This window comes from Apis cerana, linkage group LG2 (genome assembly GCF_029169275.1).
Source record: "Apis cerana isolate GH-2021 linkage group LG2, AcerK_1.0, whole genome shotgun sequence".
Classification (NCBI taxonomy): domain Eukaryota; kingdom Metazoa; phylum Arthropoda; class Insecta; order Hymenoptera; family Apidae; genus Apis; species Apis cerana.
In genome coordinates, this window is record NC_083853.1 from 11,836,167 (window position 1) to 11,863,815 (window position 27,649).

At 46.9% G+C, this 27,649-nt stretch overlaps 1 protein-coding gene and 1 long non-coding RNA gene across 4 annotated transcripts in view; one reads left to right on the forward strand and one right to left on the reverse strand.

Annotated features, from left to right (window-relative positions):
* LOC108002811 (irregular chiasm C-roughest protein) overlaps nt 1–27,649 on the forward strand; it is a 279,347-nt gene that overhangs the window by 91,377 nt on the left and 160,321 nt on the right. The window lies entirely within an intron of this gene.
* Nucleotides 227–27,550, reverse strand: LOC133665680 (uncharacterized). Its single transcript, XR_009828843.1, has 2 exons — nt 11,153–27,550; nt 227–11,091 (listed from the first exon to the last, which is right to left on the reverse strand). It is a non-coding gene; the product is annotated as an uncharacterized LOC133665680 (long non-coding RNA).

The window sequence follows — 27,649 nt, forward strand, 5'->3', positions numbered from 1 at the left end:
CCCTCCCGCTTCCTTTCTTTCTCTGTCTCTATTTCTCTGTCTTGTAGCTCGAGTCACCCCTCGATTCGCCTCGAGCGTGCAGCTAAACGCAACGGTAAACGCGGAGGGCAAGCAAAGGTTGGGGAAGGGCGGTGTGTCGAGGCTGTTTCGTAATTGGGAGATTATTAAACTGTCTCGCTGGTCGGACGCGATGCCGTCCGTCATTTCTCTTCTTTAACTTCCTTCCTTTCTTTCTTTCTTTTCGCGCGTATTTCCTTTCCTTCCTCCTTTCCTTTCGTGTCTCTCCCTCTCTCTTCCCTTCTCGCACAATGGACGAGAAAGAGCCACGCCGTGCAACGGCATTTCGTTAATTGAAACGCGCGGGGAACGGCGTTTATCAATCGGGAAGATGAAGGCCACGCCCGGAAACCACGCTACGGCCGTTGCCACGATCTTGATCCCGGAAGGCGTGATACGTTGCAGGTCTACTCGGTTAATTGAGATGAAATCGCACCGCTTTCAATGGGATCTCCACCTAGCCAGCTTGGAACGGCCGCTTCTTACGACCGTGTAATCGGGCGAGCTGCGTTTGATACCGTGGATTCAAACCGAGCAAAGTTTTTTTCATTCGCCCGGGTTTCGGCCGGGTCGCCTCGCCGAGCGTTCGTCGAACATCGTCGTCATCGAGGTATACGCAACCCCTCTCCTCTCCCCCTCTTCGAACTCGTTTAGTTTATTCTTGCTAAAAGCACTTCCGATTAATCCGTTCCAACCCACCTTGCAAGCTTTTTCGTCTCGCGGCACGGCCATCGAACCAAAGCCCTTCGACCTTTTAATGTGGCTTATTTTACAGCGAGTAAAATGCCTCGCTGTAAAATCCGCTTTCCGCGAGATCGGCGTTTAAAGCGTTCCACTCCGTTCTATGACTTCGCTATTTACAATCGTGCAACGGGATGATAAAAATTTTCTTTCTCCTTCTCCTCTCTCTCTCTCTCTCTCTCTCTTTTTTCCAACAATCATCCATCAAAGACCACAGGAAAGAGACTCGACGAGTGTATTTCTTCGATCGAGCGAATCCAAGGGGAGTGTGGAGGGGTGCCATCGAGGAGAAAAGAATCCCGAGAAGGTGGAAGGAAGGAAGGAAGGAAGGAAGGAAGGAAGGAGAAATGCTGTAGGTTTTTCAAGATCCTCTCGTCAGCCTCTTCGTCGACCCTTTTACATCCACTCATCTCCGTCGCGGTAGTCTTTGCCAGTCGTTCCATGGACAAGAACCGGTCCTCGAACCGCTCGAAACCGAAAGCTATACGTATATATAACGCCATACGAATCGCGCGATTGCTACACGGATCTCGCGTCACCGCTCTTCCGTTATTATTACCCGTACGATTTTAGCCGGTCGCCTGGACCACTCGAGTGAAGAGGGAAAGTCGAGCAGAAACGGAGAAAAAGAAGAAGAAGAAGAAGAGGAGGAGGAGGAGGAGACTGTGTTGTCCGTGTTTCGCCCCAGGAAAGTCGGGGACCCGCGTAATCCAGCGGGCGTTGGTCGAATACGGCGTAATCGGGCCTCGTTTGAATTTAAAATGCGCTTCCCGGTGAATGTTTTCCTCTCCTCTTCCTCCAGGAACGCACGCCAAAAGGACCAACGAGCTATTTGCCAGCGGCGGATGAGAAAAGCAGAGGAGGATCGAAGGGCGAAAAAGAGGGCGAGAGGAAGGGGGGCGTGGATGGTGGAAACCTTCCGTCGTTCCCTTCATCCGAGTCGTTCGAGACTCCGCGGACCAGCGCTATCTCTCCTCGTCGCTGTTAAAGTAACCACCGGTTACGGAGGCGCGATTTGAATACTGGGATACGTTTAAAAGTTTACGCTCGCTCGTAAGGCGAGGATCCTTCGTTTCGAGAGCGGAACGGAAGGGGAGGGGGGAAAAGGGAAAAAGTTATCGACGGGGGATCGACGAAAACAACGGTGGATCGGTTTCGAGGGCCCTGGCATCGCGATCGAGGCATCGATACGATTGCAATTTGCATCTAAATTGCGTCCCTTTTTTTTTTGCACCGGGAATACACTGCGAATTTTCTCGCGGCCGATCTATCCCGTCGATCTATTCGCCGACCATCCTCCGACCTTGGCTAACCCGATACATATTGGGAGGGCAGGCGTGTGTACGGAATGGATCCAACGAGATGCACGTCATTTCCGCCAGAATATCGATTATGAATAATAGAAAAGAAAGAAACGGCTGCGTGAAATACGTCGATTCTATCATCTCCCTGGTAGACCGAGACTCGACCCCTTCTCGCAACTAATAAAACGTTCGTCGAAACAATTTCAACGAATCGTCCCACCATAGTCTTTTTCCTCTTTTTATATTCCGTCAACGTTCGACAAAAGTGCCTCCCGATAAAACACTCTTCGTTTTATAACTCGAGGAGGAGATGGCTACAATACCCTTACTTCCGGTAACCGGGTGTGCAGGATCGCGAGCTTTCCGTCGCCCGGTTGACCCCTCGTATATCGAACGAGAGACGCATCGTCGCGTGTCTATATTCAGTCGTATTTACGGCGGAACTGCTCGTAAACACGAGGAGGAAGTCGCTCGTAAAGCAGCCGGTCGTTGTACGCGATTCCGATCACCGGATTCCTCCCTCTTCTGGAGGAAGGAATCTGGTCGACGACACGCGTGCACGCGAGTCCCGTTTCGTTCGAGGACGAAGGAAGGAAGGAAGGTTCGTTGTCGGCGCAGACGATCCCCTGCTAGGCAGGGTTGCGTTTTATCGTGGCGACCGCATCGGTATCGCGACCTCGATGTTGTTCAATCTTGCGATTCGCCTCCTGTGTATACGATATATAATCGTACACGTTTCCACGGTAAGGAAATATCGGCCGATTCGTTGTCTCGTGAGCGGAAACTTATGCAGAGATTTATTTTCGATACACGGATCGTTCGAGAACAGTATACATCGATTTGTCAATTCGTTGGATCGATTTTAAAGAAAGATTCCAGAGGGAATATTTGGTTAGTTAATATTTGGTCGAGAAGAGATAACGTAATTGATAGTCGTTTGAAACACCGGAGGCAGAACACTTTTGTTACGTAATTTCGATGCCGGGGTCGTGCATCATGCTATTAAGCGTCGCTTTAAAAACCGCTGAAACATAAATTCCTCGGGATCGTTTTTCATAGATCGGCCCGTTATACGAGCCGAGCGGAGCGTCACCTGAACACGATGGCGTTACGAGGAGACTTAATACGACGTGTCACGACCTTCTTGCACGGCTATAATAATATATCCCCCGCACACTCGATATCTCTCGATGCTCCTCCATGGGGCGAAGGAATATTCAAATTCCTCGAGTCGAATAAACAAACACATTTTCGCCGAGTTTTCTTCGGCCGTCAGCAGAAAGGAGAGAGATCAGGGAAACTGGTTACGACTTTGGAAACTAGTAAATCACGATGGCGCCCCCCCGGTAAAAATAGGCAAGAGAGCGGGGAAACCGGTTTCTCGGAAACAGCTGTTCCTCAGCGACGAAGGGAACGACGATGGCCGAGCTCGTTGCTGGAAAACTCCGTTTGTGGCGTTCCCCTCCCGCTTTCCGGGGAAGGAAAAAGGCCCGAGGGCGGGCGAGAGAGAGGTTGGTTAACTCGTCGAGGTCAGCCCCTATGAAAGACAACCCTTCGATAAATCCGCCACGAAAGACCTTTGACTTAACACCAGTGTTAGCCAGTCGGGTAGAGCGTACAGTCAACGCGAAAATTCAACCCCTGCGGCCCTGTCTAGACGCTTGCCCCTCTATTATTGATCCTGCCTCGGCAATGGGATGAAAATCCCATTGACGTAAAACCGTCGAATTTCTAGAAATTCCCGACCCGGACGGGTGGAACGTGGAATATCGACGATCGTCCTAGATTTCTTCTAGATTTTTCCCCTGTCTTATTTCTCCCCGCTTCCTCCTCTTTCGCGACCGATGACTGATTTTCTTCCCACTTATCATAATTTCGTCGACTTTGTACTTACTCGTGCACCCCCTTGGGGTGCAATCTCGCCTCGATGAACGCTTCGAGCATCCGCTTATCAACTTCTCCAAGATCATCATGAAAGAGAGACCATCCCCTAGACGTGAAGTTAACGGGCAACTTCTTGATGGAATTTCGCCTGTTTTTTTTTTTTTTAAGAAAGTGAGTCGAGGATAAAGGGGATACGGGTGAGGCTAATTTTTCTTTTACACGAGGGTTGAATCCGAAACGGAAGGTCCCACCTGTTTGATGCGTTCCTCGAAACGAGCGGGGCGGGTTGGAAAACTTACAGGGACCCGTGGTTTACGATTATTGCCTCCTTGAAATTGGCGCTATCGGGCACGCTACCATTAGTTTAGTTTAGTTACTTTACCATACTTTTACCGGATTACGAGGTAAATCTTCGTGGATACGATGGATCTACATATCGTCTAATGTAATATAATTTTTTTTTTCTTTTTCTTTTTTTTTTTCTAAAGAAACGAATATCGAGGTTTGGAGAGAGAGTGATCGGTCGAGCCACGTCGTTCGATAAATTTCGAAGGGAAGGAAAGTTACTTTTAAAGAGAAAACGCGAGAAAGTTGTCGGTTTCTGCTCCCGCTCGGGGAGACAATGCGAATTCGATTCCCCCGAACGAAACGACTACGAAACTTCATCGTCGTTTTAACGACCACGGTCTCTTTTGAAATTTTCCTCGCGTGTATCGCGTATTCGACTTTGAAATATCCTCGAGGCCGCCCCGTTCTTTTCAATCCCCCTCATTCTTTCGCACTCCTTTCTTTTAAATACACCCAATCAATTCACGTCTCTCTTAAACTAGAATCTCGTCTAACATATTCCCCGATTCTCCTTCCAATTCAAATTTCCGAATCCCTCAATCCCTCCTCGAGCCACGAACGTGGGTGAAATTCACGCGTGGGTAAGAAATAAATTTCGATCGAGGTATTTAGACGACGCGTCGAAGCTGCGTATCGGTTGGCCATAATCGTTGGCCATTATGGCAAGTTGTCAGGGTTAATAATCGACGCCTCCTCGGATGATCGTTTTGCAACGGTGGCGCGCGCGGTCGGCAGATGAGAGGCGCGGCGAAATGGCGCGTACACGCGAGAGAGAGAGAGAGAGAGAGAGGAGATTTGTTTCGAAAGGTCGGTTGACACCCGCGCCGTCCCGCTGGGAAATGGAATCTCGATTGAATGGAAATGACGTTCGTAGCAGACACGTGTATACGGCGCGGAATGCACGTGAATAGTACTAATCGGTGTCTATAGCAAACGTGTAGCCGCGGCTACGTGCTCCCTTCGTGGAGTGTTAATTTCGGAAACAACATTCGGCATGCCCTTACACCTTGTCCTACACCTACTAAAGCCTGCTTGATAACGATAATGCCGTCGGTTTTCGACAGTAATACCATTCCAACTGATAACCGTATATTACGCGTTAATATATACCGCTCCCCAATTCCCCTCTTCGCCCCTATTTTAATAAATATCGATCGGGGATCGATCTCGCCCGGCTATTTCCACAAAATTGCTAATACAGCTAAGCGTTCTAAAATTGGATACCGATACGAGATTCTTAACGAACGTTTCTTTCCTCTCCTCTTCCTTTTTTCCAAATTCAAGATTTTACTAGTCGTAAATCAGGTACAAGATTAGCCAATTGTTTAGTACAGGATAGATTGTCAATTCTTCTTATTCGAGTCGGAGCGATTCCTCTGACTCGCCGTCATCCAACTTTCTCGGTGCACCCGAACGATCGTCGTCTCCCAAATTAAAATTTCCAGCTTTGAATCTTTGCTATCACTTTTTGCACGTTCTGCAAGGTACAGCGTTCTCTTCCAGTGGCGCAGAAACCATTTCAGTAGCTTCAACATCTGATTTCCTCGGCCGGAATGCAAAAAATAAGCAGTGACGCGAATATTGCTCGAAATTGTTGCACTGGAAACTTTTAGAGCTCTCATCCCGACTCTTTCTAGAAACGAAAGAACGCTCTTTCGGATGGCACCGCGAACGGTAAAGTGATTCGAATTCGGTCACAAGTTATGATCTCTAGTAGAAAAGAAGGAGAAGGAACTTATTTGCACATCTAACAGCATCGTGCCGTACGTACGTAGAATTTTCTTTTAAGAGTGTGTAAAACGTGCGAAGGAGTTTTACAAGTTTAACACGAGTGGTGTCGTCTGTATGTACGTCTATTTTGGATTTTGCGGATCCAACGGATTACTCCTCCCAGACGTTTCTTCTCTATTAATCATCGATTTTTATTTATCATCGCGGAATAATACGAAAGTTTAATGAAGCAGTTTCAAAAAAAAATAAGTGAAAAATAGAATGGAGGCAGAAAATGCACGTGTATATGCAGTTAGCGAGACATTAATGTATATCGAAGTCGTTATACGATGCTCCTCTTGGCGCCTCGGCGATATCCACACACAGCTGGCTACACATTTTCCTAGACGACCCATCGGGGAGACCCCCTCCCTCCACGTGTTTCTTCATAAATCAACCCGATAATTCTTTCAACGCCACTTCTTCTGCCCGCCTCGAATGAAATTCCCCGAATGTCTGGCCCATTGTCAATCCAGAAGGCCAGACGGCAAAAGTTTCGGGCGAAATCGATACTTTTCGAAGAGAATCTGTGTTGGAGTCTCGCCTCGGCAAACTCGGGCGTAGATCGAAGAAATTGGCATCGGTTTGCAACCGATCGGTGCAAAGTTTCCAATCACGATGCACACGATCAATTTCTAAAGCTTCTCGAAGCCAAGTCGAGAGACGACGACCGCGAAATTAAAAACGACTGGCGCGGACCCGACGATAAACTCGATCGTTACGATAATAATAATTGCGAAATTATCACAAGTTGGAGCCGATCGATCGATCTTCTCTTCTTTTCCCATTCTCAACAGGAATTTGCAATTCTCTCGAAAGGAATGCAGCAGAAAAGACGAGCATGTTCCACAATAAAAATCCAACGAGACGAAGGTTACTAAGTTTCGCTTCGAGAAGAATCCTGCTCGAGAGAGGAAGAAAGAGAGGGGGAGAGAGAGAGAGAGGGGAGAAGAGCCACCTCTCGAGATAAGGATAATACTTAAACGTTGCCGCGTTTAAGAGGCCTAATTCATCCGGCTTATCCCCTCCCCCTTATCAGTTCGGTTTCTCGGGTGCGCGCATTATCGAGTTGCGGTTAACACGCACAGACAATATAACGCAGTTACCAACGTCAATATTAATTCGTGCCGATGTGCAATTTGATTATGGCGCCTATGGTGCTCGGTTAACACGCTATAATAGCAGATTGCACCAATCTATCCACGCCCAATCCCGAGATCTTTCCCTTCCTTCGCAGCCAGCAGCGTCATCGCACCGAGCCTTATTAATTTTTAACCTGCCCTCGGGTCGATCCTGTTTCACCTCTCCCCAGCTACGTGCTATTTGCATATAATTTTCTCGACACAAGTTTTCGCGTCGTCTCGTGCGAAAAGACTCTGGCGCGCCGCGTCACAGAAGAATCGAAACGAGAATGGACGAAAAGTTAGCCAGAGTCCACCGGCTCGAATTCCCCGGTCCTCCTCGATGCTCGAGCTACTCGTTAAAAGTTTCCCGCGAACGTTAACTCCCTCCTCCCTCTACCTCGCTTTGATTTCGTCCTCGATCGAGGGAGAAAGGAAAAAAAAAAGGCGCTCTTGGGGCGAAAAGGTATGCGTTAAAATTCACTCACGTCGCTAGCAGCGACTCGCGTTACGTAATTCGGACCGAGTTGAACATTCTTCGCGCGGACTCCGCGTCACGTATCTTTCCAGCTCGCTATCTTTCCTTGGACGCGTTCCCTTGCAGCGAGATTCCACCTTGCGAAGCATCTCCTCGCCACTCTCGTTCAAATGGATCCTTCCGCTCCGCTTTCGCGGAAATGCTTTCGAGGAAATCGTGAACAGGTTGACAGGAAGGAGGAAGGATATCGATTTCGTAACGACGCGTAACCCGATCTCGTTGTTTCGAAATTAACACGTTTTTTCTTCCCTTCTAAGGAAGAAAGAGAGATCCTTAAGACTATATCCTCCTATATTCCTCCGTTTCATCGATCACGTATTCTTTCAAGCGTTGCGTGCCAGGATAAACAAGAGAGCAAGGACTCGAAGGGCTTCCAATCTTGTGGGGGTAGAAACGTGGGCGCTCGAAGTAGTGGAAAAGCAGGACGCAGCTGCGGGACGGTGTCGCGTTACCCTCGAAAATCTTTCTTCTACGCTCTTGCGTCCTCGTCACCGAGACGATAAACGAAGGAATCGATGAGACAGAGAGAGAGAGAGGGAAGAGTGGGTTTTCAACCCCGCGCGCCGGGGGTCGTCGGCTCGTTTAATGCCCTTATCTAAATGCTAACTACTTTTAATCTCGGCCAGTTTCCACGAAGGGCGAAACTACGAAGGCCGGATATTGGCTTCGTAGCGGTAACCAATGGTTCTCACGCAACTGCGGTTTCACACGATATTGGAAACTGGCGTGGGCCTGTAAAGGAGCCGGCCATATCTGCGCACGATGGATACGGCCGAGTATCGAGGAGCTCCATGTTAAACAATGCAAACGGACTGGTTCCCAATTGAGCGGAAGCCGCCGGGAAAAATTGATTTATTCAGGATGGACGATTTATCGGCGATGTTGGCTTCGCGTGGCACACTCGAATAGAGACACGACGGCCGCTTTCGCCGCCCTGTTACACACACGTGTGTTCTTTGTATTGAAATGAATTTGCTCCGCGCCCGGTAATTTATGTGGTGTTACGTTCTTGTTGCGTTCTCCTTCTCCTTCTCGTCGTCGACAGTCGCGCGACAGGCTAATTTCTCTCTAGATATCGGTGAAAAATACGAATGTCCGATAATTGGCTGGAAACTAAATGGCGGAACGAAAAACCAATCGAGCCAAACTGTAATATTCGTAAGCTAATTATTTTCCTCGATGAATTTGTCCGAAACAAATTTGTCTGGATTAACTTTTTTCTGTGCCACTTACCATTATATTCAAAATCGTTTCTCGAATTATTATTATTATTTCTTTCGATGCGCGGAGCTATTATTATTAATAAGAACAGGAGAGAGTAATTTTTCGAAAGGCTACGTACCCACATCGGCTGGTGTTTCCAGGCAAATTAGTCGCCATAAAGGAGAGAAAGGGCGGGTGACGTGATCGCGGGGAATTGTTGGTTAAAAATTAGAGAGGCCAAGGAATTTGGGAGGGCGCCAAGATTAATTATCGAGAAACATTATCGCCGGGGCGGAAAGAATTCGCGGACATTTAACCGGACGGAATATTGCGCGGGCTGTTTAATGGCGAAATAATGCAAGCTTTTGTTGGCCGGGTTATTATCATGATTGAGGAAGCGACGCGTTAGCTACTTTACCCTTGCCGGTTTTTAATTACACGCTGTAATGAAGCGTTGGGTGTGGCGGAAAAGTAAGAGCTGTTCCAAGACCGCCTTAACGGTAAAAAATCACGCGTTTCGAATTTTCCAATAATCGTACACAAGATGAAAGCACTGCCGCCGTTCGGGCACCGTGGTCTAATTCCATTTTTCTAATACGATAACGATTTTGAAGGATCGGAGTATTTACGTCATTGATCGATGGAATAGAAATAGATTTCTTCGTCATGGAAATTATCGTACGCGAAAGATGGTTCGTCGTCGATATTATTTTTGAGATCACCGATGAATCATTGAGCAGAGATTTCATACCTTTTGAATCTGCATACTAAAAATTTCGATTTTCGTAATAAAAATTTCAAATTTCTTTAATTTTATCTTGTCGTAGTTCATTTTAACCATTCTCTGATGACAAAACCGAGTTGATTAAGGGATTCCGCGATAATCGTGGGTTTAAATATGGAAGGAACGAAGAGGCGTTATCTTATCGAGGATAGATTTGTCGCGAGTTTGTTCGATGTATCTCAATCACGAGTTGTTTTTGCTTCGCCCGTAGTCTCCATCGAGTAATCATCAATAGGGTCCAATTATCGGTATCTTCGTAATAAGAATAAAGGTCCGCGACTCGTTTATCCAGATACGCGTGTTTGCGTTAATTAATAGTATCTTTCTCTCTTTGGCGACCGCCGTCGTTGCACCGTTTAATTATCATTATCATTAATTAATAGACGATTGTAATTAATGGCCAAGCATCGCAAATTTAGTTGCACTTTTGACGATAAATCTCGCGAGAAGATTCGATTACTCGATCACTCTTCATTAATAATCTTTAGAAGAAGACAAACGTCCGGTCGCCAAAGAGAGACGATCCGAGTTGACTCGTTTCTCTCGATATCCCATCCCCGTGGTGCTGCGATTTCAATTTGTCCGCCATCACTCGTCGAATATTTCCCACGAAGGGAAATCGCACAGTCGACTTTAATAACTCATGCCCGTTTATATTCAGCCGACGCCAATTTCGAAAAGAACAAGTTCGACGGTTGGCTAGACTAAAGCGCACTCGAGGCCATAATTCTCCGCCGTTTCCCTCCCGACGTTTCTCCACACCGTTTCCCCGCCCAAAAATAGCAGTTCGGCTAAAAGTTCAGGGTCGAGGCGTGCACGCTCAGACCTATCCCTATGCAAACTTGAAACGATACCTACGCGCGGATGCGGATCGGAGTCGCATTTAACTGTCTCTACCCATGCATGCACTCTCGAAGAAGCTCGGACGGAACGGACACACGTGTTCACACAGACGCTGCACGGAGTCCATCTTATGGCTGAGAAACGTCGTCGCATCCGTCGCATCTGTGCATCACCATTCATTTTTTTTCCCTTTTTTTCAGGCTTCTCCCTCTTTCTCTCTCTCTTCCCTGTGTCTCGCACCCCACCCACTTACGACCACATGACGCCCTTCTCTCGTGCCACGCTCGTACCCTCCGCTCTTAAACGTTCCATCGAAGCGGTGTACAGGATTTTACAAAAGAAAACGCTCCCGCTCGCTACTCGACGGGTTGAAAAGGAGCTGCTCCCAATAAAGAAAGCAAGGACACGCTTCTTCTTCTTCTTCGAGCGCCCTCGCGGTGTTAATGCTTTTTATGGACCTCGAATCCAATGGCTGCCGCCAACCATCCCGCCATGCACCTGCAATAATGCCCTTTCAATGGAGAATTCACGCGAGTCTCCCCCTCCCCCTCCCCCTCACCTTTCCTCTTCTCTTTCCTGTTTCAAAGGAAACTCGGCTTTTCGAGCCTTCACACGCGTGCCATCGCATCCTTCCTTTCCGTTTTTAATATTCACGCGCAGGGCCAAAGAACTTTGTTTTCGGCCTACGCCCTTTCCACACTGTTCGTTCGTTAACGACAGGTTAATCAGAGCCGGATGTATCGAATCCCCCGCGTTCTCGCGATAGATTTATTACGTATTTGTATCCTCCTTTTAATCCTTTTTCCGCGCCGCTCGATGCGACGAACGTATGCGCCCGTCCACGTTTTCCGAGGTTAATAAAGTATGTGTCCGTGATACACATCTCCCCGAACGTGTTTCATACTCACGCGTTTTCTCCCGTCCCGGGTCTATTTGCAAACGATATTGTAATTTGACGGGAATAAATTGGCGGGAAGGAGAGGGACGTTGGAGTAATTCCGGAACGGGGTTTAATGCCCTTCCCTCCTTGATTTATCCCCGTTGATTAGGAATTTCGCGCCGGCGACTTTATCTAGCAATTACTCTTTGTTACCGTGGCAAATATTTCACCGTGCAACTTTCAAGCGGTCGCGATAAATAGAGGGGGGGAGAGGGAGAAGGGAGAGGGAAAGGGAAGGGCGAAATGAAAAAGCGGGAAAGTTTGATGACACGGTTAGCTCGGTGCTACCTTTGAAAGTAAGTTAGCGCGAACAGGGTATAGAGAGAAGGCGGGCAGAAATTTTAACGGGCCGGCAAACCCGCTAGACATCCGCTTTCATGAAAATGAATACGCGACAACCATTCGTTGCGAGCGTGGCTCACGAGCCTTCACCTTTCACCCGTATTCGATTTATTTACATTAAACCCTCCGCTTCTACATAAATTTGCCCATTTTCTCTCTCTCCCTTCTGTCTTTTTTTTCCACTTTACCTCTTTATTTTAGCCCTCTCTCTCTCTCTCTCTCTCTCCTTTCTCCCGTTTATTTTATTTTACCGAAATTCTAGGTCGTATAAATGACGTATCGCGTAAACGTCAGCGGAGCGAGGCTCGTAGACACACAGGGTGAAATATAAGCACGATATTATTTCCCCCATCGACACGGAGGCCAGTTTAATATTTCAACGATGCAACTAGTAGGCGCCTCGTGCAAATGAATTCGTCGGCCTCTCGCCGCGATCCGGAACACCGGTTTAAATTTTAACCACCCCCTCCGCCTCCCCCCTCCCTCTTCGAACCTCTCGCGTTTTATTTCGTTTCAGCTGCCAAGCAGAATGGAGATTGAGAGAATGAGTGAGAAAGAGAGGAAGAGAAAAGTGGAACAAATGAACGGAAAACGGAATCGGCGCGATGAGCCGCCTTTGATACCGATTTTTCGCTTCCATTTCTCTCCACGAGAACCTTCGTTTCCTCGTATAACGCCTACATACATATATATATATATATATTTATATTATATATTTTTCTGCACTCGCGGCTTTCGTAAATTCGACTTTTCGATTCCTTTCTATTTTCTATCTACGAAGGGAAGAAATTCATTCTCTATGATACCTTTAATCTTTCGTCCATACACGGATAATATTATTTGGAAGGGATCTCAGAGAGGTCGAGTTGGAGGCGTGGAAAAGGAAATCCTTGGCGAGGGAGGGAAGAGGAGGTGGAGGAGGAGGGCTTTTGTAGTGGAAAGCAGCGAGAAAACGTCAACGAAATATTATACTCGCGTGAAAATAACGGCGCAATATTGCAGCCGGGAACTGCTTGATATTTTAACGGAACATCTAGTAGATGTCCGGCCACACGAGAATGAATGCGCAGCCCTGCTGGCAAGTGCCTGTGCCATGAAGAGCAAGCTGTTTCGTGCCAGTTTTTGCATCGACCGTTGCCCTCCAGTTCCAGTACGATCGAGCGAAACAGAGCTGAAACGCTGGTTACACTATTAGCTTTATTAGTACTTTTATTACCCTCGTATCTACCATCGAGCCAGATCTTTCGACTTGATATATCGATATCTTTTTTTCTTCGCCATTGTCAGCGATGTTGGCTTCAAATTTGAACTTACGAATTAAACTTATTTTTCAATAAATTGCTGCAATAATTTATCGTTTAATAGCCACGAATAAATATTATTTTAATGATTAATTACTTTTTCAACGAATTAATGCCCAACTGTGTACTTCTACTGGTTAAAATATCCTATCGTTCCAAGTTTTCATCGTCTCCTTTGTGGCATCCAAGATTAATAACAAGATATGATTTTAAATCGTTAAAAAAATACACGAGGCTTCCTAGTTTTTTGCGATCGTACGTTTTTTTAAAACATTTTTAATTGCACATTTTCTTAACTCTAAGAAGAGAAATTAATGGATAATTTTATCTTGCGTCTATCATTTCCTCGAACGCATGACGTTTTTGCTTTTTTTTTTCTCGGTTGCTCGCTTCTAAATAGCAGCATAGCTTCATCGGCTTAGTTTCTATTTTGAAGGCTTGAAATCCGTGCCTAAAGTCTGTCTCGTTCACTTAGCAGCCGGTCGCTCGAGGTATACTTTCCCCTTTAAATAGTCTAATATTCATCTCTCTCTCGGAAAGCGGTGCTCTTAGTGTTCAGCTACCGTCAACGGCAGTTTAGCTCGTGTCAGAAATTCGTCAAGTTGACTTAGCCTTCGAACTTTGTTCCAACCTTCGTTCCAACAATCGAGAATGTGCCTGAAAGATATCCTCTTAATAACACGTTTATTATACACATTTCTTACCTTCGATCGACTAGCTTGCTCGTCGAATCATACTTGTACAATCCTTGCTCAGTAGGAAAGAATTAATGTCGAAAGAGGAAATTCATTTCTCTTCGAACGATCATCCCTTTTTTTTTTACCTTTCCCTCATCTTTTCTACTTCCTCCCTTTCACGGCGCAGCCACTAATCCGTCAATCAAAAGCATCGTATCGTAAAGTATGCGCAATGCGATTCTCTTCAAATTGAAAATTCCACGAGTCGCGGGGAACGCGATCTCGAATTCACGCAACAAGGAAAGAAGAGAGAGAGAGAGAGGGAGAGAGAAAGGAAAGAACGCGTGTTCAAGGGAATGAAATTAACACTCGCCGAAGGGAAGGCACCGCTTTGATACGTAGAGTTTGAAAAGGGCGCGCGAGAAAACGATTGAGCGTGGTCGCGTGCCACCACGACGAAATCGCAGCGTAGACGGTTTCTCTGTGACAGGCTGGCAGAAAAAATTTGCCGCGGAAGCTCGTTACTTTCGTTTCCGCGACCTCCCCATCCTCCTCCTCCTCCTCCTCCTCCTCCCCCTTTCGTCTTGTTTCCTCCGCGCTCTTGAATAACCCGAGCCCGAAAATAATTCCCCCAGACCCTCGCCGAGGCCATCGCCATCCACGGAACGTTTTCTCGCCGTAACGTCGAACGACAACTGCAGGAAATGAATTCTCGAGCGCCAGACCAACCAGTTTCGCGAGTGAACTCTTCACCAACTCTTTTCCACGCTCGATGCGCTTCTTCTTCTGTAACCAGCAATGCCCCACGCCCTGTGCCCTTCGTCTTTCCGTCCCATCTTCAACCCACCCCCAACTCATTCCACTTATTCCATCTTATCTTCGAGAGAAGAGGAATTTCTCTCGGTCGAAAATTATTGGCCCGAGGAGCGAACCTCCAGGATTTCTCTTTCGCGCGACTTTCGCGATGCACGATATTACGACGCGTCGATATGCGCGATCGACAGAGAGAGAGAAATTCTAATGGCATCTCGATAAAGCTTGGAATTGTTTTTACGAGAGAGGAGGGGGGGAAGAGGCGATTGCGTTAAAAGAATTCTCTTAGCGCGTCGTAGTCGCTGTTACCGTTAAACGATGCGCGAAAAAAGATATTCTCTCTCCCCTCTCCCTCTCTCTCCGTAACGGTGAATGGAAAAAATGAGATAGAGGGTGGGAGAAGAAATGGGAGGGAAGGGGGAAGAGAATGGTAGGAAGCGTAATAATGGAACCGTCAACTACTACGTGGTACGTATCAAATGTGGCTGAGCGCGAAATGAAAACGAGGAAACTGGGAGAATAAAATACTCGAAGGTCGGGGTGGAAACGACTTTATCCAGGGTGGGCGTACGTGGGCGTATGCGAGCGGGCCGTGCTGTTTATTACACTTTGAAATACAAAGTGAAATAAATTGCCGTGGCGCGCACTCCACGATCTCTATCGATCTTCTCGCAATGCGCGAAACATGAAAAAGCGTGGATGCTTGACTTTTTCATCGCGAGGATTTTGATTTCGCGTGAATCCTTCGTAGTTTCGTCGAGAGTCGAGCGAGGAATAAAGGGAAGGGGACGCCGATCGATTTTATCGCCTTCTGAGGTTTCACTCGACAAACAAGCTCGATGAACGGGTGGCTCGCGCCTCTGGCTTTTAAACGACCCGCGATTAAATCCGTCCAAATATTTACCTCTCGTTTCTCGAGCCCTCCCTTCCCACGAGATCGTCTCGCGATAATGATTTTTAAGCCGATCGAGGGGGAGGGCGGGATGTCGACGAGGGCGCGTGGCGCGTCGTAAATAGGTGACGGTGCGACGATCGAGAAGAAAAAGAAGAAAAGAAAAAAAAGAAAAAGAAAAAGGATCGAAGAACGAGAAACGATAAACCATCGCGGATTCGTCCTCGGTTGGATTCGTTGATAAAATCGAAGCGTTCCATCCGCTCGAAACTCCATCCGGAACGACTAGGGATTTTCACCCCTTTCCCTCCCCCCTTCGGCATTCTCCACTCGATCCTTTTTCCTCTTCCATCCTCTCGCTTTCTCGCTCTTCCGTCCCCTCGACTCGACTCGAGTCGACTCGAGTCGCCAACTTTCTCAAGGACTTTGGTCGGTAAGAGAGAAGGCGAGAAGGATCGAGAGAAGTGGGATCCCTGAGCAGGGGAAGGGGCAAGGGCGCGACGAAATAGAAGGGAGGAATAGAAGGTAGAAGGAGCGAGAAAGCGAAAAGAAGAAGGGAGAGGACGCAATTAATCTCGAGGCTCAAGTTTTCTGGTGCAAGTCGGTCAACTAACCGGGCCGGGCAAAAGGGCTCCCTTTGTTTTAGTCAGAAAATAATAAAAAGGGTAATGGTCCAACAGGGTGAGCCCCGGCTCCATACAGAGTGCCGGTCCTGTCAGTTCTACGCCATCCACCATCACCGCTCGCCCTCCCCCATTCCCATCCTCCCACCTCCCTTCTGTACTCCCGTCTTTTTTTCTTTCTTCTTTTCTCTTCTCTCCGCTTCCTTTCCTCCTTTCTTCCCTTCTTTTCTTCCTTTCTTTCATTCTTTCCCCTCTTTTCTTTCCTTTTTTCCCTCCCTTAATGCGCCTCCTGGTGGCGACGCGCTACTACCGACGCGGCCTATTTTATACACTCTGTATATTTATCCGCCTTTTTTCGTTCTCCGAAGACGGTGACTGTCGTCGTCCCACGTTTTATTGTCCCAGCGTTCCGTGTCGCAACGCCGCGCCGCGAAAGACGTGAAGCGAATCGAAACACGGAAAGGAAACAGGGGCCTGGATCCCGTGAATACACATCTCCGTGGAACAAACGGTGGCGAATGTAGGAGCCGGTCGCGTTTCCCGTTTGAAAAACAAGTTGAAAGATCCAGCTCGTCGAACGCTCTTCCCCCGATATTATCGCTCCACCCATTATTTCACGTACGGTACGTGTCTACGTCTTCCGCCCTACATCCTATCCTTCGACATCTCGTCGACAGGGGGCCAGGTATCCAGAACCGTATTTGTCATTTCGTCGATTACGGTGTCGATGTCGGAAAGGATACGCGTCGGGATTAATTTATCCCATCCCCGGTGTCTCGTCGGCGCTGTTATTAAACGGCGGGTCAGAGGGAAATAATTCGAGCGATAATTCGAAAATATTTGCGTAATTATCGTTACCGAGGCATCGCGCCTACGTTAAACTCCCCTTCTCCTCTTCTCCCCTCCATTAATCCGACCGCGATAGAAGCCAACTCGAAGCTGCTACGTTCCCTGACTACGTTCGATATCAATTATCGATTTACGGAATCGTATACCCCGGCTTTTCGCTCTCTCTCTCTCTCTCTCTCTTTCTCCTCTCGCCCCTCACCCTCTCCGCACTCGCCTCCGTACAGTTCCCTATATAACCACCACCTCCAAACTATCCAACCGCGTCTGTCCCGGCCGCAATATAATTTGCTTAATTCTCGCGGCGGCGTACCGGCAACGAGCTAACTTACGTCTCAGGTGTAACGATAACTCGGTTCCCGCACCTGGGGAGGAGAGGGAGGGGGAGAATCGCTGGCCGGTCAGCTTCGGCCAACTCGATAAGGTGGCTCCCGCTCGTGGTTTCGCGAGTGGATCCTAGTATCCCTCCAATCTATACATCCGCGCGCGTGTGTAGCTCGCGCGACACGGCCAACTCGGAAATTATTCATCGGGCTGATCAACGATGGAATAGGCAGACCAGGATGGTGGACAGGGAGAGGAAAAGAGCGACGGGGAGGGGAAGAGCGGATGGAAAGCGCGGCTGTCGAAAGGAAACCTATTTCTGGTGATTTCGAGTGCATCCATGCCTCGCGATGATAAATCATCGTCGCTCTAATTAACGGCTCAACCCTTGCCACGGAATAAAATCGAATAAATATAAATATAAGACCGCGAGATTCGATTCGCATCGAAGTTTTCCCTTCGCGGGTTGAAACAAGAGTTTGAAAAACACGGGGAGGGGAATGGTGTCGTTTCGTCCCCGTGTTGTTACGAGGGACGGAATACCTTCTCGATACCAGGCTGGTTTTAGATGGATAGAGCTCGTCGTCGTCGAAGATTAACTGGAAAGTTGTCCAACAGGATCAACCTGATGAGGTGGTCGCTCGACGTTGCTCCGATTCGGCTCGAGCCGCGTGCCTCGGTTTACCCGACGATCGGTTCCGTCTAATTGGCCGAGCCTCCCGCTTCAATTTTTCACCTTCGCGCCTGCCTCCTCTCCCCTCCCGCTTTTTCACGCCTATTCTATCCGCACAGTGTCTTCTCCGTCTCGATTATTCTTGGCTATTGATGATGCGCGTGGAAATGGGTTGGCGAGCACCACGCGGTGACTCGTTAAACGTAACGAGAAGGCGGGGTGAAAATGTTACGGGGTATTAAATCAAAATTACAATTACTCGCGCGTTTGTCGTCGTTCTCTCTGGATATTTAATTAATCGTTACAGTCTCGATTGATCGAACGATAAACGATCGTTACGTTTTTTTCTTTTGTACGAGTTGATAGTTGCTATTTATTCGTTGCTAATAGTTCTCGAAATAGTTTTCGTTGGAAATAAGGAATACGACGTGAACGTTAACGACACAACGTTCAAACGTTGACAAGCAACGCGAACATTTTTCCAGCGGGTTCAAGAATCTCGAGGTGGTTCTAATTCTCGACGACTATTAATCTCTCCCCGCGCCACGTGACGGCGGATTGAAATTCAAACCCGATCCATACGAAGGAAGGAGGGGAGAGGGAGAGGTGTAATTTCGATGTCGTTTTGAAAAAACGTCGATCGTCGAGGTGGAGGAGGAAAATTGGACGACTAGCGACGAGTGAAGGTAAACGAGCATCGGGGAAAGCTATCGAGGGGTTGGATTTGCGGGGAAGGGAGAAAGGGTGGATCTGTTTAAATGATATCGACGCGAATGAGGTAGCAGGAATGAGGGAGAAGGAAAGATGTATAAATATATGTAAATATCGTATCTGCGTAAGAGGCGTGTTTCGTTCGATCTCGTCTTTCATGGAAATTTTGTAGGGAAATTGAAAGATCCCGGACACTTTATGCTTTAACTTTGATACAATGCGTGTATATTTAATCACCTCTATACCGTGTCAATTAAGAAGTTAAATTGCTTCGTTAGATTATTTGTCCTTTTTTTCCCTCCCTCCCTTTTTTCCTTTTTTTCCCCTCACTCTCTCTCTCTCTCTCTCTGTCTCTTTCTCTCTCTCTTCCTTTCGCTTAACCTCGAACGATGAACGTGAGAACACGGCTTCGACTAAGATGGATTAATTATCGAAGACGCCGTGTAATGAGTCCTCGAACCGGAGGAAGGAGACGAGGAGTCACGGGCGTCAAGCGAAAAAAAAAAGCAAGTCTGGAAAAAAACAGCGGAGGCAGAGTGACGAGGAGAGAGAGAGAGAGATGAAGAAGAAACGAGAAACTTCGTTCCTTCGAAGCTTTACTCGGGCATTGGAACCCTCGCGGTTCGTTCAAGGAAGAACGACCAACAGACGGGACCAGTTGAATTCGTTTAATTACCCTCATTATCCATTTTAGCTTTGTTCGATTTAAACCGGGCTCGAGCCATGCGGAACATCGTGGTGGATGGTAATTAAACCTACATCGGCCTATCCGCTTTGCAATTGGATCGCATGCGATTTCACGGAGAGATTATTATTCCTTTCTTTCTTTTTTTTTTTCGAGATTAAAACTTCTTTCGCGAAAATTTGTCCCAAAGTTAATTCGAAACAATTAGATATATCGAAACGGTTATATATCGTTATAAATTTATCGATTGGCTCGTACAACAAAAATCCCTTCCCGGGAGGATTTTAATAATGGAAATAAAATGCGGAGTAATATACTGATTGGCGAGCGATGAAGTGTAGTTGAAATAAATGAAAATTAAATTGGAAAATTAACGGTTTGTAATTTAAGCAAATGGAGATGCAAAATTAGTGGCCGGTTTATTAACGTGTCGCTTCTGAACGGAGAGGAAACGAAGGAAGGAGAATTCTCTTCTCTCTGAGGAGAGAGAGAGAGAGAAAAGAAAAAAAAGGAAGAAAAATACTACTACCCCGTCGCGTTATATTCGCGAGAATATTCGTCATTCGTAATTTGAGCAATACGATCGTTCTTTCGTATATTATAAATTTCCGTTAGTTTGAATAATCAGAATTCCGGCTGGTGACCTAAAACCACCAGGGGAAAATGGCGCGTCGCGTTTCAGCTTTTTTTACGCTCCATTTTCGTACAAACTTCGTACACGCGCGTTTGCACGTGAATACAAAGCGTTCCGTTCCAACTTTCGAATCGCGAAATACGCTCATTGTTCGATCCGTTGTCATCGTTCCACGCTTGTTTTCGCGTGGCCGATGCGGTTGAATGACTCAACCATGGAGTAGAGAGTATCGTTAATACAAGCGGCGGGCAAAAATACAGCGTTCGATGAGGAACACTCACCCTCGGCGTGAGTCACGATTTCGTCGCCACCGCGCCCGACGTTAATTCGTCGAGAGAGTCTCGTACACGAAGTTTCGGCAAAAAGACCGACCAATAATTACGCTACTCCCGATCGTTAAAAGCTCGACGAGGGTGAAAAAAACTATCGGCGCAAAAAAAAAAGAAAAAAGAGAAAAAAAAGAAAAGGAAAAAAAAAGGTAGAAAAATGCGGGATCGTTACGAGAGGGTTGCGTCGAGTATTCGTATTAATTTCGTTTTACATTTTTTTATTTATTTATTTATTTTTCTATTTTTTTCAACCTTGATCTCGGTTGATGTCTAGTTAGCCCCGTTAATTAATGGAAACGTTCCGATGGAATCTCGTGATCCGAAAAAGCATCAACGTCGAACGCGAGCACGTTCGAAATTACATTTTGCGGATTTTCGAAAGCATTCGGTTTATAATCCAAATTAATAACCCGGGGCAAATAGCACGGGAAACGGCGTTTAAAAGCTATAGCCTCTGATTAGCTGGGCGAACGTATTACAAAATCAGTTGAATTCGATCGTTGATCCACGCGATATTTTATTACACGCGATCAACGAAACAAAAAGGAACGAGCTCGTGCCTATTAATTTTTTTACGAACGATAATTTTCCTTTTTTTTTCTTTTCAGAAACTTTCCACGATTCTTTCTCCATTCATACCACGCACGTAATAACAATTCCTTTCGAAAATTTCTAATTTTCGCTCTATCTCCCAACAAACCCCCATCGAGCGGTGTTTGCTCGAGATATCACTCGCCTTTTCTTTCGATTCCGTATTTCGTTCGTAGCTAACTACGAATTCCTACGAAATGGATCCGGCATCCCCCGTTCTCGCCGGGCACGCATCCCCCCGTTATGACTCATTATCCACAACGTGTGTACACGTTGGATAATGGAGGCCGACAGAAGGAGGCGAGTTTGCGGACACCGAACGCGAGACCGGGTGTAATCACTTACGCCTCCGCGTAGATGGTGGTGGCTCTCGTCCCAGACGGAACGAGGAGGCAGGGGAGGGGTGAGAGCGAGCGAGGGTGGAGGGGTGAGTCAGAGAGGCGGTCGGTGTTGTCACGCACGTGACGTGTTGCGCGATTATCATAGCGAAACCTCTCACGTGTTTCGCTCGTCGAGAAGGAAAGTGACACGCGACACATTTTCGAAGGTCGAACCACGCGATAAGAACGGGTTATCGCCGATTCGCGTTACGGACGAGTCGGAGAAAGGCGATTAGAGGGTTAATCGAGGGACCGCGTGCAACGGCATGGCGACAATCATACGACTTTATATTTCGAGATCGATACGCGTGTGCAGGGGGGGAGTAGGTTTTAAATCGTAATCACGGATTTATCGATCCGTGGTTTCTCGATTTGTTTGGAATTGGATTATTAATATAATGCATATTATATTAATCGATACGCACGTTAATCGGTGACGCGGTAATTTAAGCTTTCGTATTTACTTTGCCGCACACCTTTTCCGATTCTTCATCACGTATACGCGATGATATTTCGTTAATTACGAATTCACCGCGAGCAAACATTATACGTTGTATTTATTTGTTTCTCCAACCACTTTCTTTTTTTCTTTTTCCCTTTTCGCTCTCGTCTCACTTATCGACGAAACTTTAACCACGTTTCCGAGTAATAATACGTGCGTACCGCCGTTGTCAGCCACGCGAACGCGAAGGAAATTATAAGGCTAAGCCGAAGATAATATCAAAGTTAAATATTTGAGGAGAAACGAAGCGAAGAGAAAGGGCCTCCATTTACCGTTGATGTTTAAAATTGATTTAAATTGCCTACACGGGAAAGAAAGGAAAAGAAAGAAAAAAACGAAATACAACGAAAATCAAGATTTCAAGCGTTCACCGCTTTCCCTCGACTACCCTTAGGCGAATAAAAACCCTTCTTCTTCCTCTCTTCCCCCCTCCCTCCCCTCCTCAATCTTGATTCGCTCGATTCGCCCGGCAATGGGGTAACTATCCCTTAAATATTAACAACGCGTGGAAGGTAGTAAAGTTGGAAACTATTAGTGGACAGGATGGCGCGCACGTATAAGCGGAAGAGTGTATTTAGTAGTCGTTATATTCGGGTTATAACGCGGTAAACGTTGTTAAGCAAAACAAGGTAGTAGTAGGACCGCGCGTGTCGTAACTCAGTTGAGCGGATTGTCGGGGAACATCGTATCGATTGAACGGATCGATATTCCGCGCGCGTTATCGGTTCCGAGGAAAGCGCCTTCCTCTCGTCTCGAAGCAGGATGGCTTCTTCCACGAGCGCGTGGTCCGAGGATTTATCAACATTAGTAAAATTTGACGGCGTTCGTGATAAAAAGCTCTCGAAATATCTTGCTCGATAAACGGCGAGCCGTTTCACGACGCGTCGTCGAGGAATACGCGTTTCGAATCGTGGCACGCGATGCATCCGTCCAGCGAATTACTATTTTTTATCTGCACCTACTTCGCCTCCTCCGCCTACAACCGCCCGCAACGTTCTGATTCGCTTCGTTCGTTCTCCGTCCACCGCCGATCGAATCAATTTGTCATGCGTCGCGTGTGTATCCCGTGTGTTTATTAAATGGCCTCCCTTCCGTCCGCCCATTTGCATGACACTGTTGAAGAGAGAGAGAAAAAGAAAAATCCAAATTGACCGAATTATCCGCGGGCACGATCTGCCCGCCTCGCAATTACTCTCTGCGCCCATAATGCGTTTCCGCCACGGCGACGTGACTGGCCGGCGAAAAAAAGGGGCGCCCGAGCGGAAGGACAAAGTGGGTGGGTGGACAAATAAAACGCGAGGAAAAAGAAATAAGCGGAGAAACGAAAAAAAAAAAAAGGAGAATCAGCTCCGGCCATTTAATTACGCGCGCGCGTGTATGTTTGTTATTCTCTTTCTCTTTCTCTTCTCCGCTTCGCCGCGTCTCTCCTCTTCCCTCGCTGCAAAAGGAGAAGGGTCGCGATTGTCGATCGATCGTCGTTTCAAATCGATATTCGGGAATAGTCGCGAGTGTATCCATCCGCTCGATCCTGGAAATTGGTTAACCGCCCGCCCTGAAAATTCGACCGCCTGACAAGTCGCGTGCAACGCGTTCCCTATCAATCGATTTACTTTGTATTATTTTACGCGGCGGCAGAGATATAAGCTAATTCAAGACCGCACGCGTTTCCTTTCCGATTCGATCGAGGCGAGATATTTCCAACGTATTAGGCTGGGTGCTATTCCTGTTCGATTATGCTCAAATATGGCGCCTCCCGAGGTGGACGACCCGATTGCGAATGTAGCAATTATATCGTAATTTGATTCCTTGAAGCGAGGCAATCGTATGTTGTATAATGGAAAATGAGGGAATGGGATTTCGTTATTCCCATTCCCGTTATCGAAGCTTTCTATTTTCGAATATGGTTGAAAAATTTAATCTAGACAGTAGGGTGGGAAAATTTTAAGAGGGAAGATCACCGGTGACATGGTTTCATGGCTGCAGGGGGCTTTGAATTCATTTGATTCGAGGCAAACAATCGTTGTAACGATACACGCGCGTTTAAACTGCGAGGAAATTAAAACATGTTTACCGAGTCTTGATTCACCCATTGTTCCGTTGATTCCATTTTATTTATTTATTCATTTATTCCGACTCTTCTTTTTTTTATTTTTATTTTATTTTATTTTTTTTTTTTATACTCCATTGAACGTAGAATTTTCGGTGAATTTATGACCCCTCGTTATTAGAAAATAACTATCCGTTGCTAAATTTCACTCTCTTATTTATACAATTTTATTTGCGGATTTAGACCCAATTGAAATATATACAATTTCAATCAGCAATATGATTAATTTCACCAAACATTGAATATGTTCTTCGATATTATTAACAACAATTGTATATTGCATTACGGAATAATCAATATCCACTGTTTATTATATCACTCGACGAAAAAAGAAAAAATAAAAAAAAACGTACGATACGGAATAAAATACCGAACGGAAATTTCCCATCGAAAGACGATCCTTCTTTGTTTCTCTTCTCTTCGAGGGAAGGAACGAATCTTCCCTATCTATCGAATCTTTTTATCACACGCGCGAAACGATTCCAATCTAAGAACGTTATCCTCGACGCGAAGAAAGGATCGTTTCGCCACGATCAGACGAACGATTACACGCGTCCCGCGTTAATAACGCTCCCGATGGTATTTCAATTTCGGATAGGGGAGGATGGAGGGGAAAACGGGGAAAGAATTTTCGCCAAGCCTTTTTTCCGGCCGGATTTCTGTCGTAGGATCTAAGGCGCGCGCGACTTCAATCTCTTCGTTTCGCCGGCTGAAACAACGTATTCCCCTGCGTGGCGCTTTATTCACGGCATATTCGAGAAAAATGAAAAACGCGACATTGGCTACGGCCTGACGTGTGCATCGTCAGAAATATCCGTAAAACCACCCCTCCCTCACCCCTTAACGGGCTACGCTCCCTCCAACCCTCTCCCCTCCCCTTTTCTCGCCGCGCAAAAATCATTCGCGGCGCAACATCTGCGACGAGAAATCCGGAGAAAAGTCTCAAGCGTCTCAAGGCGGAAGATTATATACTCTTACGACATCCTCGTCGTCGCCGTTGGAAATTCGGGAGAAACGAGACATCGTCGTCCCTGCATGCCGGCTGGCAATACTACTCGCGCGCGTCATGTTAACAATTCGCTCGGAGAGAGACGAGGGGCTGCCATGTTCGATCATGCACCTATGCCGATGCAGCCTAGACGCTTTCGTGATGGATTGATCCAACGCGATAATGGGCGAAGAACCATCTCTGAAACTGACACAATTCCTGCGTTTACAAAATCTACACAAATACGCAGTATCGTGGGCGTCACCTTTCATCTCTCACCTTTGATCAACGTCTGTAAAATTAATATCTATTAATCTAATCTGCGGGATATCATCGCGAAAGAAAGAGCAAAGAAAGTCTTGTCTTCGAGGAAGGGATTTTTCATTTTCTTTTTCAACTTGGAAAGGACGATCAAGAATGAATGGCAAGGAATGGGAAGAGGAGATCGAATTGGAACGTCGACGTGCGACGATCGTTGATAACGGGCGGCGGTCGAGCGTTGTCCTCCTCGATTTGACGAGTTTATCAGTGACACGCCTCCGGACGTTTTGCCGGAGTTACTAATAGATCCGAAAGCGCGATGCTCCGTCATTTCCATGATTAAGCTGCCGTTGGCGGTGTTTCCTCGAACGCGAGTCTGAACGCGAACCGCGTAATTGCGGTTGGTGAGACGAGCGAAACGTTCCGGGGGACGCCATTTGGCTCATTATGCCCGTTACATTCGCGAGATATTCGCGTTCACGAACGAGTTGGAACGAGAATTTTGTTCGGAATGCGCGCGGTTACCCCCTCCCAACAGAATAGGAACAATAGTTTCTATCCTCGTCGACTTGGATCGGTGGATCGATGGATAAGATTATTTCCAAGGAGTCGATAATTGAATTTGGATCGGTCGACACTCGATACGTGTTCGTGACGCTTGGACAATTCAAACGATGTGTGCAACATTGGCGAGGCGTAAGATCGATCGCATCGAATGTCTAACGGTTTTTAGAATCGATTCGATTCGATGAACGTGATCGTTCCCGGTAATACGCTTGTTGCTTATATTTCGAGTATAGATCTAGCGGGAATCGTGCGCGATGAATAAATATACAAGCAATGGGTAGCGAGAAATGGGCGCGGGAATGCGCTTTTTGTCGTTTGATCGCGCGCGCGCATACGCCACGAATTTCCATGATTCGACCGTTTAATGAGACGTCAATCCCCGGGACGTCTCTATATATAGAGCCGGGACGACATCGACGTTCGAGACTGTTGATTTATTGATAGTTCGACGATGGCTACATTTTCCAGGAATCGAACCGGAACGCGAATTAATCGGCCAACCGGAAAGAAGTCTCCGCCGATTTTCGATTTATTCGAGTTTCTGTCGACCGGAGGGAGCCTCGCGCGTTTCTCTATTTATCCCGCTGTTTTTCCCTCCCATTGTTCCGCCATTAGCGCCGTGCCGGCCCGCAACGTAGCAAAACTCTTCTATGTCTCTCCCTCTCTATTCCTCGACTTTCCAAATTAACGAAACGTAGCGGCGCCGCTATTACTCCGTACGGAAAATTTTCCAATCGAACGTTTCCACCCACCCTCCCCTCTCCCTTTCCCCCTCTCCTTTCTTCCATGCAGAGTGACGGGCAGAAAAACTAACCGACAGACGGTGATTGTTCTCCCACGACCCGAAACTCGATTTCGCGCTCGCACCATTCCTCCTCTCTGCCCTCCCACTCCCCCTCTCCATTCCACCATGTCGGCATTGTTAATTGATCCATTTACGATTTGACGTTCGATCGAAGTGGATTCTCCCTTCCTCCTCTCCCACGAAAAGTTCGCGACACCAAGCAAATATTTTTCACTCGATCCGTATCGTCCGTGCACCGATGATCTTGTCACAAAACTTGCCTCACTGTCAACGCCACAAAAACGGATAGAGGAAAGATGAGAACGTTGAGACACGGAGACGCGAGTTGTTTATCGAGTTGTTTTATTTTTCGTCCGGAGGTCACGCGAATATGTGCTAATCATGATTGAAATATGGATTCCTCTTTCCACGTGTACGATGGTACGCCGAGATGAAATCCATCGCGTAAGATCTTCTCTATAGGAAGAGAGAGAGAGAGATTTTACGGGTGTAAATCAAGTAAGTCGTTTAGAATTCACCAGAGACCAACGTTAGTTTAATCTTGTCTATATAATTGGCCTCGCCCAAGGGACTTCTTTGGTCAGTTACTCGAATCGAGCGTATCCTCAGAAATGGAAATACCACGCGATAACACACGTTTTCTTTGAAACACGCGATAAATGCGATTCACCCATCCTTGAACACTTCACGGTAGAACATCTCGCGTTAAAAAGTTACACCGATATTGCACGATATTGTATATTTCGAATATTCGATCGAAGACGATGGCACGACGCGTGAGATTCGTAAGACGTAATTCAGCACTGTGATATCAATACTCGGTCGCGATGGGCGATGAGACGCGCAATATGTGCGCGCAAACACAGGTTTCGTATCCATTCGGATGACGTAAACGAGCGTGTTTACTGCTCGTTATTTCGCACCGTTGTGTCCCGTATACTTTACGCGTACTTCGAAACCAGCGACCTCGTGTCCTCGCTTGTTTACAGCCACGCTCGCGATGCCTGCCTGCCTGCCTGCCACTCTCCCCTCCTATACGTTTTCTCGCTTTTTCAATCTCTCTCT